Source organism: Phaethon aethereus, assembly GCF_964289735.1.
Source record: "Phaethon aethereus genome assembly, chromosome: 1".
Classification (NCBI taxonomy): domain Eukaryota; kingdom Metazoa; phylum Chordata; class Aves; order Phaethontiformes; family Phaethontidae; genus Phaethon; species Phaethon aethereus.
In genome coordinates, this window is record NC_138575.1 from 140296723 (window position 1) to 140312177 (window position 15455).

A 15455-nucleotide genomic window follows, 5' to 3' on the forward strand; every position below is an offset into this window, starting at 1 on the left:
AAATAGAGATTCCTTGTTTTTTCCACAAGCTGTCCAATAATATATATGTACAATAGGTGCAAAATTGTCAATGTTTAAAAGTAGCTCTGGCTTTGTTGATTAGTACTGATTAGCCAACATACTTTTCATATTTTTATAGTTTTATTTAGGAGATGTTGCCTGATTTAAATGGTTCAGACTGCATAGTTATTAGTAGATGAAGAGTGATAGGCTGTAATTTCCACCCTGTCATTTCTAAGTGAAAGGTAGAGGAGGCAGCTGGGGGACAGAAGAGAATAGGTGGCACAAAAAGAAGCTAATCATCTGACGTATTTGTTTCTTTGCAGGCATCCAATTTCCATTATTAGTAGTTACCTGCAAACATTCAAAATAATCTTCTAAATTTCTTTTCTGAGATGTGCTGCAATACTTGCTTGAAATATAAATATTTCAGACTTTCAGTGGGCATACCTGCTCACCAAAATCAATTAGACCATAACTCATAAAACAGGAACATACAAGAAAAAAATAAGCTGGTGGATGCTAATGGTTCTTTCAGAGCACTTAGGGACAACTGTTCTTTTTGCTTTGTGTTCAGTATGATTACTGAACACAAAGAAGATCCATATGCATTTTTCTTGCTTTGAGTGAAATACCTCTTATCATAAAGGATCCCATTTAATTGGCTAAAGGTGCTTCATGAATGGCTGAGTTACCAGAGGTATACAGGAGCTTAACACTGTAATGAATGCGCTAGTGAATGAACCCTGTATTTTTACATTTTTCTGAAGATTGTATAATTTGTCTCATCATTTTGCCTGAACTTCAATTTTTATTATTTTTTTTAATAATGGATCACTGTTCATTGTTTTTGTTGTATGTTCAGTGTGAGAACTTAGTCATTCATGACACTCAAAGCATGTTTCTCTTCACTGCTCATTGCTATAAAAATTTAGGTTTATGATACCTTTCCAATAAAAAATAAAGACATTAAGATAATGTATACATTCATGTATTTAGAGCTGATTTCAATAAAGGGCTCCTTGTTAACAAAGTAATATTAGTTTTTAGATATAAGGTATATCTGGAGCTGTATCTCATTTAAATTATTAAGTACAAAATATAGTTTTGGAGAATAAGAGACCTTACTGTCTTTCGAAACAACAACCATGCTAGCCACAGGAAACTGTAGCAACCACACAGGAGCATATTAAACTGATAGATATCACTCATACTTGCAGAATAATAAATGCTGTTAAGACAATAAATTATGTTCAGGTTAGCTAAATCCATCACTTTGAACAAAACTGATCCCAATTCATCTGCAAAACAGGAGATATGGGGAATACCAGAAGTCTGGAGAGAGATGTAGCAGGAACAATATAAACTTCTGTGTGTGAATAATATCAAAAAGCACAAAGCTGACACCGACATCGCTTTTATTATCTTTATATGTTTTTTTCCCAGTCACTAATGGAGAATATTCAATACTTTAATAAAATTCTAAGATGATCCCACATTTATTATGTAGGCAATTTTGTAACTTTTGTAAGTAACTTTATAGAATATGTGGAACCAATAACAAGAAATTAATCCTTTTATTTTACTAAATTCCATTAAAAAAAAGATATTTAACTAACATCATTCTCAGAATCACTCAGCATAAAACTTGAGAGAGCAGTGTAATTCAGTTGAGTGAACAGTTCAGTTTGGGATTCTTTCCCTGAAATCCAACCTTTGACTGAAAAAATCTTCATATTTTTAAAAATTATATATACAGTTATTGGGAAAATATGAGTTGAATAACTTGGTGTTTTCAGTAGCTGTTGTGAGACTATCTAGGAAACTTCTTATCTCAGCTAACCTCAAAGTCTCTGGAATAGTTTATTGCATGCTATCATTCATAGATGATAGGTTGCTCAGGGCCTTTCCCTTTGTGCTGGTTTTGGCTGGGATAGAGTTAATTTTCTTCAGAGTAGCTAGTATGGGGCTGTATTTTGGATTTGTGCTGGAAATGGGTTGATAATATAGAGAAATTTTTGTTACTGTTGAGCAGCTCTTACACAGAGTCAAGACATGGATGGTGGCTAACACCCTGTGGGTGTGGTTACAGCAATGAAAGCAAAACAAGGAATCCTTTCACCACTGCCCATGGTCAGGCAGGTGCTCAGCCATCTCCAGGACAGCAGGGCTCCGTCACGCGTAACAGTTACTTGGGAAGACAAACAACATAACTGAATGTCACCCACTTCCTTCTTCTTCTGCCAGCTTTATACGCTGAGCATGATGTCATATGGTACTGAATATGCCTTTAGTCAGCTAGGGTCAGCTGTCCCAGCTGTGTCCCCTCCCAACTTCTTGTGCATCCTACTCACTGGTGGTGTGGTATGAGTAGCGGAAAAGGCCTTGACTCTGTGTGAGCACTGCTCAGCAATAACAAAAACATCTCTGTATTATCAACACTGTTTCCAGCACAAATCCAAAACACAGCCCCATACTAGCTACTGTGAAGAAAATTAACTCTTATTCCAGCCAAAACCAGCACACCCTTTCATGTTTTGGAGATGATCAAGGATGGGGATTCCACATCCTCTCTTACTAATTACTTGTGAAACAACAGTAGGGCAAATAGTGACATCTTAACTATCAAGGAATTTGTATGGGAAAAGCCACATGGCATAAACAATTTCAATTGCATGATGGGCCTGTCAAATTACAAAGAAATTTAAAAATATTCTTTTGAAGCACAAGCTTATAGATTCTCTGTTCTCAGCAGATTTGTGATGAAACCCTTCTGACACTGGCCCTGGGAATTCAAAGCTAGCAGAAAATGAAACCTGCAGCTTCTCAATGTATTTTTATTTTGTCAGACATTGGCTACCACACAAGCCTTGAGAAATGAGAAGCTGATCTGACATATTTCTAGAAATTTCATACTGGTTGCTTAGCTTGCAAAACTGAATGAATTAGGACTCACGTGATAGTTTACCATATTAACATATTAACATTCAATAAATTGTTAAATATTAAGTTGACAATGGCAATGGCCATTTGTGTTACCTCTTTTGTATGCCATGGGTTGTTGGTTTGAGGAACTACAGCTACCAAAATTATCAGTCTTCCTTGGTCAGGTAACATGTTACTCTTAATGTATGAGCTTCTGAGAAGACCACCTCAGCTCTGGAGGGCTGAGACGAGCTGATCAGGTCAGGTTGTTGTGGCTGTGGCAGAGTGTGTCTGGCACCCAGCTTGGTTCTGTTGGTGCTGCAGATGTTGAAACCCTCTTGCTTGGGGATGGCAGAGGGAGAGGGGGCAGCTGCCTGGGAGTGGAAAGAAAGGAATGCCTTCAGTGAAAATGCTGTGCCAAGGCCTCTCATCCCACTGCAGAACTGTAGGGTAAGTAGGGAAGAAAGACTGAGCACAGAGGTGCCTACTGATCCACTCTGGGAGAGAAGAAGTGTAACTGATTGCATGAGCATAGCCTTTACAAAAGAATGTCAAGGGCAGAGAGAGCCATGCCATGCAGGGGGACATGTCCCTGCTGTTGAAGCAGAATGGTCCTAAGCTTCTGTGTCCACAGCAAGAAAGGGAAGAGAGGAGCACCTCACACGTTCAGTACATTGCCTTTCTGAGTGGACTAGGTGTGTGGGGAGGGTGGACAGGATGCAAAGACGACTGTGTATGTTGGGTTTGCATAGCAAGGTTTTGGTAGCGGAGGGGCTGCAGGGGTGGCTTCTGTGAGAAGCTGCTAGAAGCTTTCCCCATGTCTAACAGAGCCAGTGCCAGCTGGCTCCAAGGCGGACGCACCACTGGTCAAAGCCGAGCCCATCAGTGACGGTGGTAGCGCCTCTGGGATAACATATTTAAGAAGGGGAAAAAACGGCATGCAGCAATTGCAGCTGGAGAGAGGAGTGAGAATATGTGAGAGGAATAACTCTGCAGACACCCAGGTCAGTGAGGAAGGAGGGGCAGGAGCGGCTCCAGGCGCCAGAGCAGAGATTCCCCTGCAGCCTGTGGTGAAGACCACCATGAGGCCGGCTGTGCTGCTGCAGCCCATGGAGCTCCAGCAATCCACCTGCAACCCGGGGACGACCCCATGCCAGAGCAGGGAGATGTGCCCAAAGGAGGCTGTGACCCTGCAGGAAGCCTGTGCTGGAGCAGGCTCCTGGCAGGACCTGTGAACCTGTGGAGAGAGGAGCCCAGGTTGGATCAGGTTTGCTGGCAGGACTTGTGACCCCGTGGGGGACCTGCACCGGAGCAGCCTGTTCCTGAAGGACGGCACCCATGGGAGGGACCCAGGCTGGAGCAGTTCATGAAGAACTGCAGCCTGTGGGAAGGACTCATGTTGGAGAAGTTCGTGGAGGACTGTTTCCCATGGGAGGGACCCCACACTGGAACAGGGGAAGAGTGTGAGGAGACCTGCCCCTGAGGTCCTCCTAAAGGCAGCATTTGAGCCCACTGGGAGGCTCATCACACATCACTGTCAAAATCCAGAGCCCCACATTCTCGGTCCTTCTGGCAGGGCATTAGATCTCAAGCAGAAGTTTTTTTCTCTCTATAGAAGTCCAGCTATAGACAAAATAGTGAGAGTCAAACATTAAAAATAGGAGTCAATTTGTGTACAAGACAACACAGGCAATGAAGAGACCTAGAAACTTTATGCTAATTTCTCAGCTGTCCTAACTATAGGGAAACTGTGATTCAGGCAAAGCATTTCAAATAATCTATTTCCAGTTTTGCCTATTGAACCAGTTAGCTTCAGAAGAGAGAAAGCTGCTCTGGTTTTTAGGTTTAGCAACAGTTCCTGTGAAATATTCTGAGGCTTAGACTTCTGAAATCAATAGGTTTCCTTTATATTTGAAAGACAAATCTAAATGCATGTCTTGCTGCATTACAATTGAAAGGCGTTGTGAAACATATGTTACAATCATCTTGGATGTGGAAATATTGAAATACTTACAGATCAAGTAAATGTTTTTCTTCCTCCTTAGATAGTTCATGATGATGCAGAAACAAGAAAAAGGGCCACCCTTTAAATGAACCCGCAGGCACAGATAAGAAAATTCAACTTATGGATTTTTTTAAGGACTTAAAAAAACCTCTTTCCTGTGAAGGAGAGAATAAAGATCATCAAGTATAGCCCACCAGAGGACTGGTGCCAGAAATAAAAGGAGGTGAGATTCGAATACTTGTCTCTCTGCACATCTCTTTGGTGTGCATCTTGGCTGCTCAGTGGCTCCAGGTATAGCTAGTCTGCCAGTAAATTCAATAGCTGTGCCACTGCCATGGAGCCAGCACGCTGTAAAGAACAACAAAGAAAGTTTCTTCTGGTCTCTGGCAGGCTGCTATCATTATCCTTGTAAACTTTCCCATGGTAGGAGAATACTTAGCTTTCCCTTAAATGAACTATCTGTAGCTTGAAAAAAGATAATTTGATAAGCCACTGTGGGAAGAAAACCATCAAAACAACAGACTTAGAGGGGAACAAGAAAGATCTTAATGAAGTGAAAAGTGAAAAAAATTCATAAATATGATTAAAAAATGCTTATTATTCTCTTAAATATCACCTAGACATTCCTAGAAATGGTAGAAAAATATTAAAAATTGACTAAATCAGTCAGAAACTGTTGGAGAGACCATTTCGGCAAATTCTATAGCATCAATCCATGAAATGTACTTCTAATGTGTCATGGGAATCAAGAAAGGCCTGTGCAATGTTGGGAAGCCTTTAGTTGCAGCATTTCAGTGAAACTGGATACCTTGGAATACTACATTTAGTTATTAACATTGTATTACTCTTAACACATTTTAACGTTAAAAAATGTATGTATGGCTTCACCAAGCAATGACTAGCATCAGCACTGTAAGGACACACCATGCTGTCAGTTTAATAATGACTGCTACTGTTTTTGCCATGTTCTTTAGTCTTCCTGCGATATGAGCAGCAAGAATGGCAAAAATGTGTAAGCAAAAGGCATGAAATAAGGTCTCTTGTTTCAGTAAATTCTACACTGATTTTAGGCCATTGTTGCCAAATTTAGGCCAAGCTTCTTCCAATTGCTTTTGATCTTCTCAACGGCTGTGATTTAGTTAGGTATTTTAGTGTTTGGAATCCTATTAATGCTGAGTCTGTTGAATGCACACGCCTTCCCTGTGTCACTAAGGTAGACTTTGCACTAAACAAGGCAACGGGTATGTCCCCAGGGCTATTGACCACTATCCGCAACCGCTCCATCTGGTTCCAGGGATCATCTCTTGTAAAGTCTCTTTACAAATCACAGTCACCTTTGCCCTTAAATCCGTTTTAAATTTAATAGTAGTACCTCCAGATTTGAGATTAACAAACCCAAACTGCTCATCGCTGTTGACTTTGAAAACAGATCCTACATTATGTGAAGCACTTACCCTTGATTAGGTGATTTCTCTAATTCTTTCTTTTTGACAAACAATCTTTCTGGTTTTTCCTTCACACATCCTGGATATATTTCTGTTGTCTGAACCTCTCTCATCTCTGCTGTGCTCTGCCTTGTCCCTAACAGCCATAATTCTGCCATGGGAAATCCAGTCTTCAAAAAAGCATTTTTATGGGCTCCCTTGTTTCTGTAGGGATTTTGTCTTTGCTTGTTCTTGACCACTGTCCCCTTACTTTTACATTGGGTATCTTGAATTTTACCCGAGTTGGACAGTGATGTTTCTCCATCACTCATTTAAAAGGAAATTCAATTATTAGCTGCAAGATGTTTTTTAAAATTCCAATTACTAAACACTCTGTTATGTGTTCCTCAGTCTCAAAATTATACTTCTTGTTTATATGTCAACTTTATCAAGTTTTTATCTTCTCCTGATCACTGACTGTTTTGTGGTAAAAGACTTGCCTGTTTGGGCATCGTATACTTTTTAGGTTGCTTAGTTTTTTAAAAGAATAGCATCACCATTACTTTTTATAGAGATTATCTAGCAATATTATTGCATTCCTCATTACATACATTATGAGATGCTTTGTCCTTCATAGATTTGTGTGACATTTCCTTTTTCCAATATTTAGTGCCCTGTTCTTTCCTCCCAGGTGATTCAAAAGTTAGCTGTGAGAAATCTTTTAAAAGGCTAGATTGCAGCTGATTGTCTTATTTAGTCGTCTTCAAAATGAGTCTATTTCTCCCATAAAGGATATAAAAATGACAAAGAAAAGTAAAGGTTTGTAATGATAAACAAGTTGGGGTTTTTTTTCCATAATAAGTCACTATTTGCACCACAGAATGTTTATATTTTTGGTTTCATTTCAGAGATTTTCCCTAAAATTTTCTTATCTCCACCTGTTTTCTTGTTATAAATTTAAAGAAAGGAAAAGATGCATCCTCACAGCAGCTAATCATTATGTCACAAAAAGATTGATTTGATATTATATTAGTTGTCCCTTAAAATGCTTCAGAAGTATGACTTTGTCCATGGCACTGCACTCTGTGTGTACAGATTTATTCCACTTGCACTGTTTACAAAAGTATTTTTCAGGAAGTATTTCAAGAATGCAGTCAGCAGTTTAGCTAAGGCAAAAGCTTATTACTAAAGACATTTATCTTCTCTTCAACCACTTACTCCTAAGGATGGATGAGTTTGTATTCTTTTATTCTACTGTACTTTTAATTGTGGTTGGCAAAATAATCCCTGGAATTACCAAACTCATATATGCTTAAAAAATCATAGGCTTCTCTAAAGAAATAAAAAATATGTGGTTTGGTTTGGTTTTGTTTTGTTTCATTTTAATTTACATTCTCTTTTCTTGCTAGTCAGGACTTATGTTTCTGAGCTTTTCTTTCTTTTATTTACTTTTTGAGTAAATGAAAGAGTTACACTTTTACAGGAGGGGGAGAGGTTGGAAGAGAAGAATGTGAAATTCTCAGGAAGTTTAGAATTTAAAGTATTAGGTTGCATGAAAAACACCAAGTAACACCACTTTTGTGACAAGATTATAAGTTTTGTCAATGACAGTGGTAATGAGAGTGACAGTGGGACCCATCTGTTGACAAGACTTGACATTCTGGGAGGCATGCTGCCTCTGAGGAACCCAAATCCTTGATGTTACTGAAATGTTGCCAAAGCTCCTCCAACCCTCTGAACACTACCCCTTGTTTCTGTTCCATGTGGGTGTTAATAACACTACTGGGAATGAGTTTACACAGATTAAAAGCTACTGTAAGGCTCTGGGAATGGGGAGGTGAAGGGGTCAGGAGCTCAGGTGGCTTTTTTGTCAATTCTGCTGATCAAAGGTGAAGGCTTAGGGACAGATGTGACATGGAGATAAATATGTGAGTGAGCAGATGGTGCTGCCAGCAGAATGTCAGCTGCCTTGACCGTGGAATAATGTTCCATGAACCCTATGGCACAAGGAGGAACTGCACCTCTCTCACACCAATTTACTGATTTATTGAGGCAGGTTCACAAAACCCACCACATCAGTATGAACTATTCTGCTCTTAACAAAAGTATAAATACTGGCAAGAAAATAAGTATTTACCATAAGGTCAGGGGACAGACAAAAAGAAGAATGGTGGGTTGCTCCACCAAACATATTAGATAATGTAGAGATTAAGTAGGAGGAACTGGAGGCTTTATTACATGGCCAACATTTTGCTGTAAATGACATTTAGTTAATTAAAAACTTGTCAGATGATTCACATGTGCCACAGCATTAATATTAAAGGGTATAGCTTGCTCAGAAAAGGCAAGCAGGAGACTAATGAAGAAAGCAGGAAAATTTTCTTAGATGTGAAAGGTGCTTACATTTGCTCTGAGATCCAGATTACAAAGAAGCATATATTTCCTGTAGGTGTTCAGAGCCCTCTTTATACTGCTCAGAATTAAAGGAGAGAGAAGGCAGACACTATCATGGTCATGGTTCTGGAGATGAAAATCAGAATAATCCAAGCACAGGAATTGTTAATAATATTGTAATTGCTTGGTACTCACTGGTCACTACTCAAGCATAACCTATGGAAAGAATGTACAGCAAGACATGGAGGTAGGACTCACCTGACTAAGGGTAGAATTCTGCAGAAAGGACATCTGTATCTATGCTGGCTACTCTCTAGTCAGCAGAGGCAAGTAAAAGGTGCTGAGATCCGAGTAACTGTGCATTAAAAATGTCTATTTTTTTTTATATTGTCAAAAGGAATTTTGAATTAAAACCTAAGATACAGATGTCTATGCAGAAGATACTTAAAGTAGGATCATATGAATCCCATCCAGGCAGTCCAACAAGTTTTTGGAACATGCTGGTGTTACCACCTAGAAGACACAAGAGGCAAAATCCTGCAGAGGAGGATGCTACAGAGAAACTGGAGTCTGTTAGAGAAATCATACCAAGCTGCGTTTGCAACTTGACTAACTTGCAAGCTATTGATGTCATATATCAGAAAGCATACTGCCTGTGGGTTGGTCAGTAAAGATAGACGTGGGAACAAAAATAAACAAAAGTATAAAGGAAGTTCACTTAGCAAAAGATGGAAAAAAACCCCAAGGCCAAACCTGTGAAAACTTAGAAGATAATATAGGCAACAAAATAATGGCCAGCATTAATTTGTAAAGACCAAACTGTAACCATAGCATGATTTCTTTACATAACATAGCAACAAGTCTTCAAGACAGAAAAGAAGAGCATTTCTGGGTATCTTGATTTTAGCAGAGCTTTTGGCTTTGCCTTCTACCCTTAGGATCATATTAAAAAAATATTATTCACATGAAAGTATTACAGTATATGCAAACTTTGTTTTAAAAAACTATTTAAAGAGTAATTACTAATGGTACATGTCAATTTTGAAGAATGTGTCCACTAATGTACTACAGGGACTCTTGCTCTGTCCAGGATTATGTACTGTTTTCATTGACATTTTGAAGGCTGAAATAGGGGGTTCTTATTAAATTTGCAGACTTGATAAAGGAAATGCATCTTAAAGAAAGATTAGAATTTGAAGTAATCTCAAGTTAATGGTATGGTCTATTTTAAAACTTTAGCTATAATAGGGATAAGCAAAAAGTATTTTGCTAGACCTAGAATAATCTGTTGGAAACTACAATTTGGGGAACAATTAACTAAGCGGTCATCTAATAGACAAGAATTCATGGGTTGAAGAAAAATTGTCCATAAACCAATGATATTGTATTGTTGCAAAAGAAAATAAGGCTAACTATACTGAATTATTTAGACAGGAAAGTGCCATTCAACATTAAAATACTTTTTCCTTCTACTTGGCACTACTCTGGTTTCTGCAGCAGGTTTACCCTGAGAAAAATTATGGAGCAAAGAGAATGATCAGAGTTCGGAAAACATGGTCTATGGTAAAAGAATAAAGGACTTCTGGAGTATGGTAATTTAGAGAATAGAAAGAGCAAAGAAGTGTTATTTACTTCCAACTATGTAGAACTGTGCTGCAGTGAGAAGCATGATGGTGAATAGCTAATAGACTCAAATTTAAGTATTTGGAAAATATTTTGCATTAGTGAGGACTATAAAGTACTAGAGAACCTTGCCTGAAGAGATTTTATGTGGTTCCCGGTGTTTAAAAGCCATTGAAATAAACTTCTGTCCTAAGCACAATTAGTTTCGCTTTTAGGCACATGGGTGTTTAAAGGTCTAAGCCATCTTTGAATATGTGAGGACCAGGCTCCTACCTCATTCCTGAAGGACAAAGCCTTGTCTTCGTGAGAGCTGGATATCTGTGCAGGTGCAGCACAAGCGGACAGTGAGTGGACAGTGAGAAAATCCCCAAGAAGTGTCACTAGGTACTCTGAGCTCAAAGGTGCATATTGCCACAGGCTGTACTGGTAGAAGAACAAGATTCCAAAGAAAGCTCTTTCCTCCCATCTGGTTGCTGAAGTGGTGATGGCAGAATTCCTGTCAAGGAACAGGCATGTGGACAGTCTCCCATCTTACATACAGAGCCCTGTAATGCCATCATGCACAAAATTAAAAAAAAAAAAAAAAATTCCTATATATTTTCAGAGGTTTGTTAGTTTTTTTAGAGGTTTTTATTTATGTGTGACAGCCTTTGAAAGTTATAAAGTTACTTTGTTTAATTTTCTTTTAATTTTTTAAAGTTCATGGAGAGTTGAGGTCATGGGGTGTTTTTACTGAAAAATATGTGTCCTACTAACATAAAATGCTTTAAAACATTAAATGTCTTTAAAACATTAAATGAAAGAGGAAAATCTACATAAGACTAAAGCATAAGTTAACACAAGTTTCAACAAAAGGAAATGCAAATTTTGCATCTTTCCCTGTTATAACATCCAAAATGATAGGCTCTTCTAATAGAGAAGAATTCTTTCTCTAGTAGAAGTTTTATGACATTCCATGGCATGTACAGTAACTATAGAATTACTAGATGATGCAATATTTCATGAGATTAAACAAATTTCTGTAAACTACTGCTGTAAGTTACCATTTGTTTTTAACTTAGTAGGCCTGCGTGCAGTGTATGTTATAATACAGGACTAGGATAACTATTAGGAAGATCTTAAAAGAAGAATGCGAGTGGTATCTCAGCAAGTGTGAATAGCCATACTGGCAGTTTTTCTCGGCTTCATAAGGGTAAATAGGTGTCCAGAAAACACTGGAAGAAGACTGCTGAGATGAGACAAGGCTTGGTTTGGGCAAACAGCCAGAATAACTAGCCTGGGTGTAAACTAGTGGGCAGGCATGATTTCACCTCATTCCATTTGCCAGTCTGTTGCTCTTCCTCTAACATTCAGCAGTGATCGCTGTATGTTGATGTTCCAGAAAGCTCCTGGCAAGATGAAAATTACAGATAAGCCTTGCTGCTCTATTATTGTTTTAATCATCTCTATTTTTGCTTTACTCTTACTGCAATGACTTTCCTTTTACATTCAGTTTTGGTTTTCATTGTGAAGCAGCAAGGCTATCAGTTGCACACATTTTGTGTCATTGTAATGCGTGCACTTCCTATGTCCTAACCATGACACGATGCTCTTCATTTAATCATTGTGCTGCACGTTTAAAACTTTAAGAAAAATATTTTTCTCTCTCACTGTTAAAACAGTGTCTTTGAAGAGCATTCCTAGAACTGTTCTGGTTCCCAGTTGAAGCCTGTGTGTCACTACTATCTGTCATAATTAGCTTAGGATATTTGAATTCAAGGAAAGTTTCACTGTGAATTATCTATTGAAGCGGATGCTGTGTCCTTAGGAAATCAGGTGGGTAAGCTCAGCATATGTGTAGCCAAGTGTATGTATATGTGTAGCCAAGTCTCAGCAAATGTTTCTGAAACAGTTTTAGAGGAAGCTGGCATAGGGCAAGGTGCCGCAGAGCAGGGCGGATGCTTTAGTCAGGGACACCAGCAGCTGGTGTTCCAGGGCAGTGGAGCACCATTTCTCAGTTCGGTACTCAAGCAAATCACCGTGTCAACTTCACTGAGAAGAGAAAGTGAACACAGCTTAACACGCTTGCCTGAAAGCAGCTCTCCCAGTTCTTCTTCTCATTAATGCTTGTTTATCTTTTCTGCAACGTTTCAGTGCGTCCTTCAAGAACCTGGGAAGTTACTCTCATCGGTTCCCAAATGACCTGATAGGGAAATGGCAGGATGGAAAGTACAATTTGTCAAATTTGGAGTGATAACAGTCATTTCATGGAAAATGGTAATAACTTTATATTGAATTTAACACGGGCAGGACTGGACCATAATGTAAGAAACTTTCTGAAGCTTGCCATTTTTAAGATGAATACCAAATGCTTTGGAACTGGCATTGGAAAAAAAAAATATAACTCAAATATATTTCTAATCTGGAGCATGTTAACTGCAGAATTGGCCCTGCTTTAAGGAGTTAAATCAATTATTTTCTTCAATTTTCCAACATTATTTATTATTTTTTACTGGGATAATGATTAAAACAAAGAAGCTGTTACTGGTTAAATCAGAAACTAATGACTTCCAACATGAGTTGCTTATATTTTCATTCTATATAGAACTCGAACTCCCAGCTCTGGATAGACTTATATTTGTCAAGAAAATATGTGAAGCAGTATACAATTCAAAAAATACTGTATTGCTAATACCAGAAAGCTTCTAATTGCTTTTATAAAGAGTCTTTTTTCTAAAAGGGGGCTGCTGTTAAAATGGAAAAGGGCTAATAGTATCACATTGCTTATAAGAGCAATGCTTTTGACTTCAGTGAATATAGTGTACTTACATAAAAAGGATCCATAGTATGAAATGGACATCTCAGGAAGAATGTGTCATACGTTAAGGCATTTGTGTTATACAAGTGCAACAGTACAAGATTAAAGTTTTTTTTGGCATTTCTCATAAGTTTCAAAGAGCATTTTTACATATGTATGTAAAGCTAATGTCTAGCAATATTTCTTATGTCCCTGAGTAATCCTATTAATAAGTTAATAAATCCTATTTTAAAAATCACTAGTAAAATTAGTATAGATTAATGGCCACTGAACCAGACTCAACAGAACAGAACAGCGACAGATATCTTTACCATTTATAAGAACCTTCTTGAAAAGAGACTCATCAGTTGTCATCTGGAAATGAAGAAAAAGTAACGTATTTTTCTTATATTTTAGCTATATAGGATTTCGTGTTCCAGGACATCTACTGTGGAGGAAAAAACAAACAAACAACAAAAAAACCCCAAAACACCAACATAGATTTATTCACTATTATCAATTACATCTCATTTATGTCTAAATTGATGTACTTTTGGACTGCTCCTTATGTCCGGAATCTAAAGGTATCATTTGGTCCTTCCTCCTGCCTCTACAGCCTTGGGTTACAGAAGGCAGCCTGGACCTGCAGAGCAGAGGGGAACTGCAGAGCACTATGAAAATGCTCCCAGTCTCCCCTCTGGAGGGCAGGGTCAAGAGAACTACCGGATGTCACCCTTCCTACGGCCTCAGCACAAGCGCTGAATTTTCCAGTCATGCACAACCTACTGGTACACTCATATAGTAAGTTAATAAACATTGCTTTTCTATATCATTTCCAATTTTAGAATGCAAGAAAAATATTTCTATAGAAATGAAAACATGGATTGTAAACATGATGTGTCCCTGTTAATTTAACAGAATTAGACATCCTATTGCGACAGAGTTCACCACTAGTTCAAGAGGAGTTTGGGGAACGTTTTTAGTTCATGAGATAAAAATTGCTGTGTTGAATACATGCAGCTGGTGCAAATATGTAATGTGATTTGCTTGGACTTGTGGCCAAATCTGTCATTAAACTTTTGTGCAATTAGAAAATCATTCAATGACAGTTCTGTTCTGCTGCCCTTAGTCAACTCTGAGTTATACCATACTCTTCCAGGAATGTCATCAAAGCTGGTCATAGTATATTCTCACTGTTTTTGAAGCACACATAACTGATAGGTGAAAGGTACCAGTTGTAGTTTAAAATCTGCTTGTTACGTCATGATGTAAAACTGCCATTGTAGAAGGTCATACATTAACATTTGCTTTCGATAAATAATGTCTTGAAATAACTAATAACACAAGTAAAGCTTTGAAAAAAAAAGTCAAACTGCTTTTGTTCTGATGTCTTTTAATAGACAAATACAGTAGAGGAAGAATAGATATTGGTTAAACAGACAAAAAAGTCAAAGATTCAGAAAAGTATATATGCACTGTGTGTATTTCTGCAATTATTCATCACCTAGAAATATTGCCACTTAGGTAAAGGTCAATATTGACTAGATGTTTCCGCTATTACTAAATAATTCTCCATGTTTTATCACTTTTGTGCGATTTATTTCTGTCAGCTCTGCATATAACATTTGCCTTAATGCTGTTTAGTATGTGTGCAAAAAGGAATGATGAAATAGCTGTGCATTGCATTGTCTTTTAGCGTATGCCCATGTAAGCGGACACAGTCGAAGGAGCTTGAGTCCTGACGTAGTCCAGTACAGTCTTATTGCAGTGGTCTAAATAGCAATGTTGCTAGACACTCATCCTGTCAGCAGGGAAGGCTAATCTCTTTCTCAGGACTAGAAGACAGAAGGATTCGGACTGAATTCAGAGCATCATAATCTGCCGTATAATCTTTGGCATATCACTGAATTTTGCTGTTTCCTGAGTTTTGTCCTACTGAAATATAGATAATAGCAATTTCTTGGATATCTATTTAGGAAATAAATTCTTCTGGATAGAGATTTATTTTTCACTTCACATCCTATAATGCATAGATAAATATATCCTTAAGATTCTAGGTGTTTCTTTGGTAGAAAATAAGTAAAGACAGGGAATTTCAAAAGAAAAATACCCACTCTGTACTCTAGATTTTCTGACTTTGTTCAATATTTCAGGAAAATCCCCGGATTTATTTAGTTTAATAAAGTAACTAAAACCTGCTGCTAGGACAAGCTATCTGTATTGCAAGATAAATTATTCCCTTCTGGTCTTCTTTTCTCTGCCTTCTGCTTGCTGCCTCTCCTCCCTTCACCAGTACTGCTATTATGGA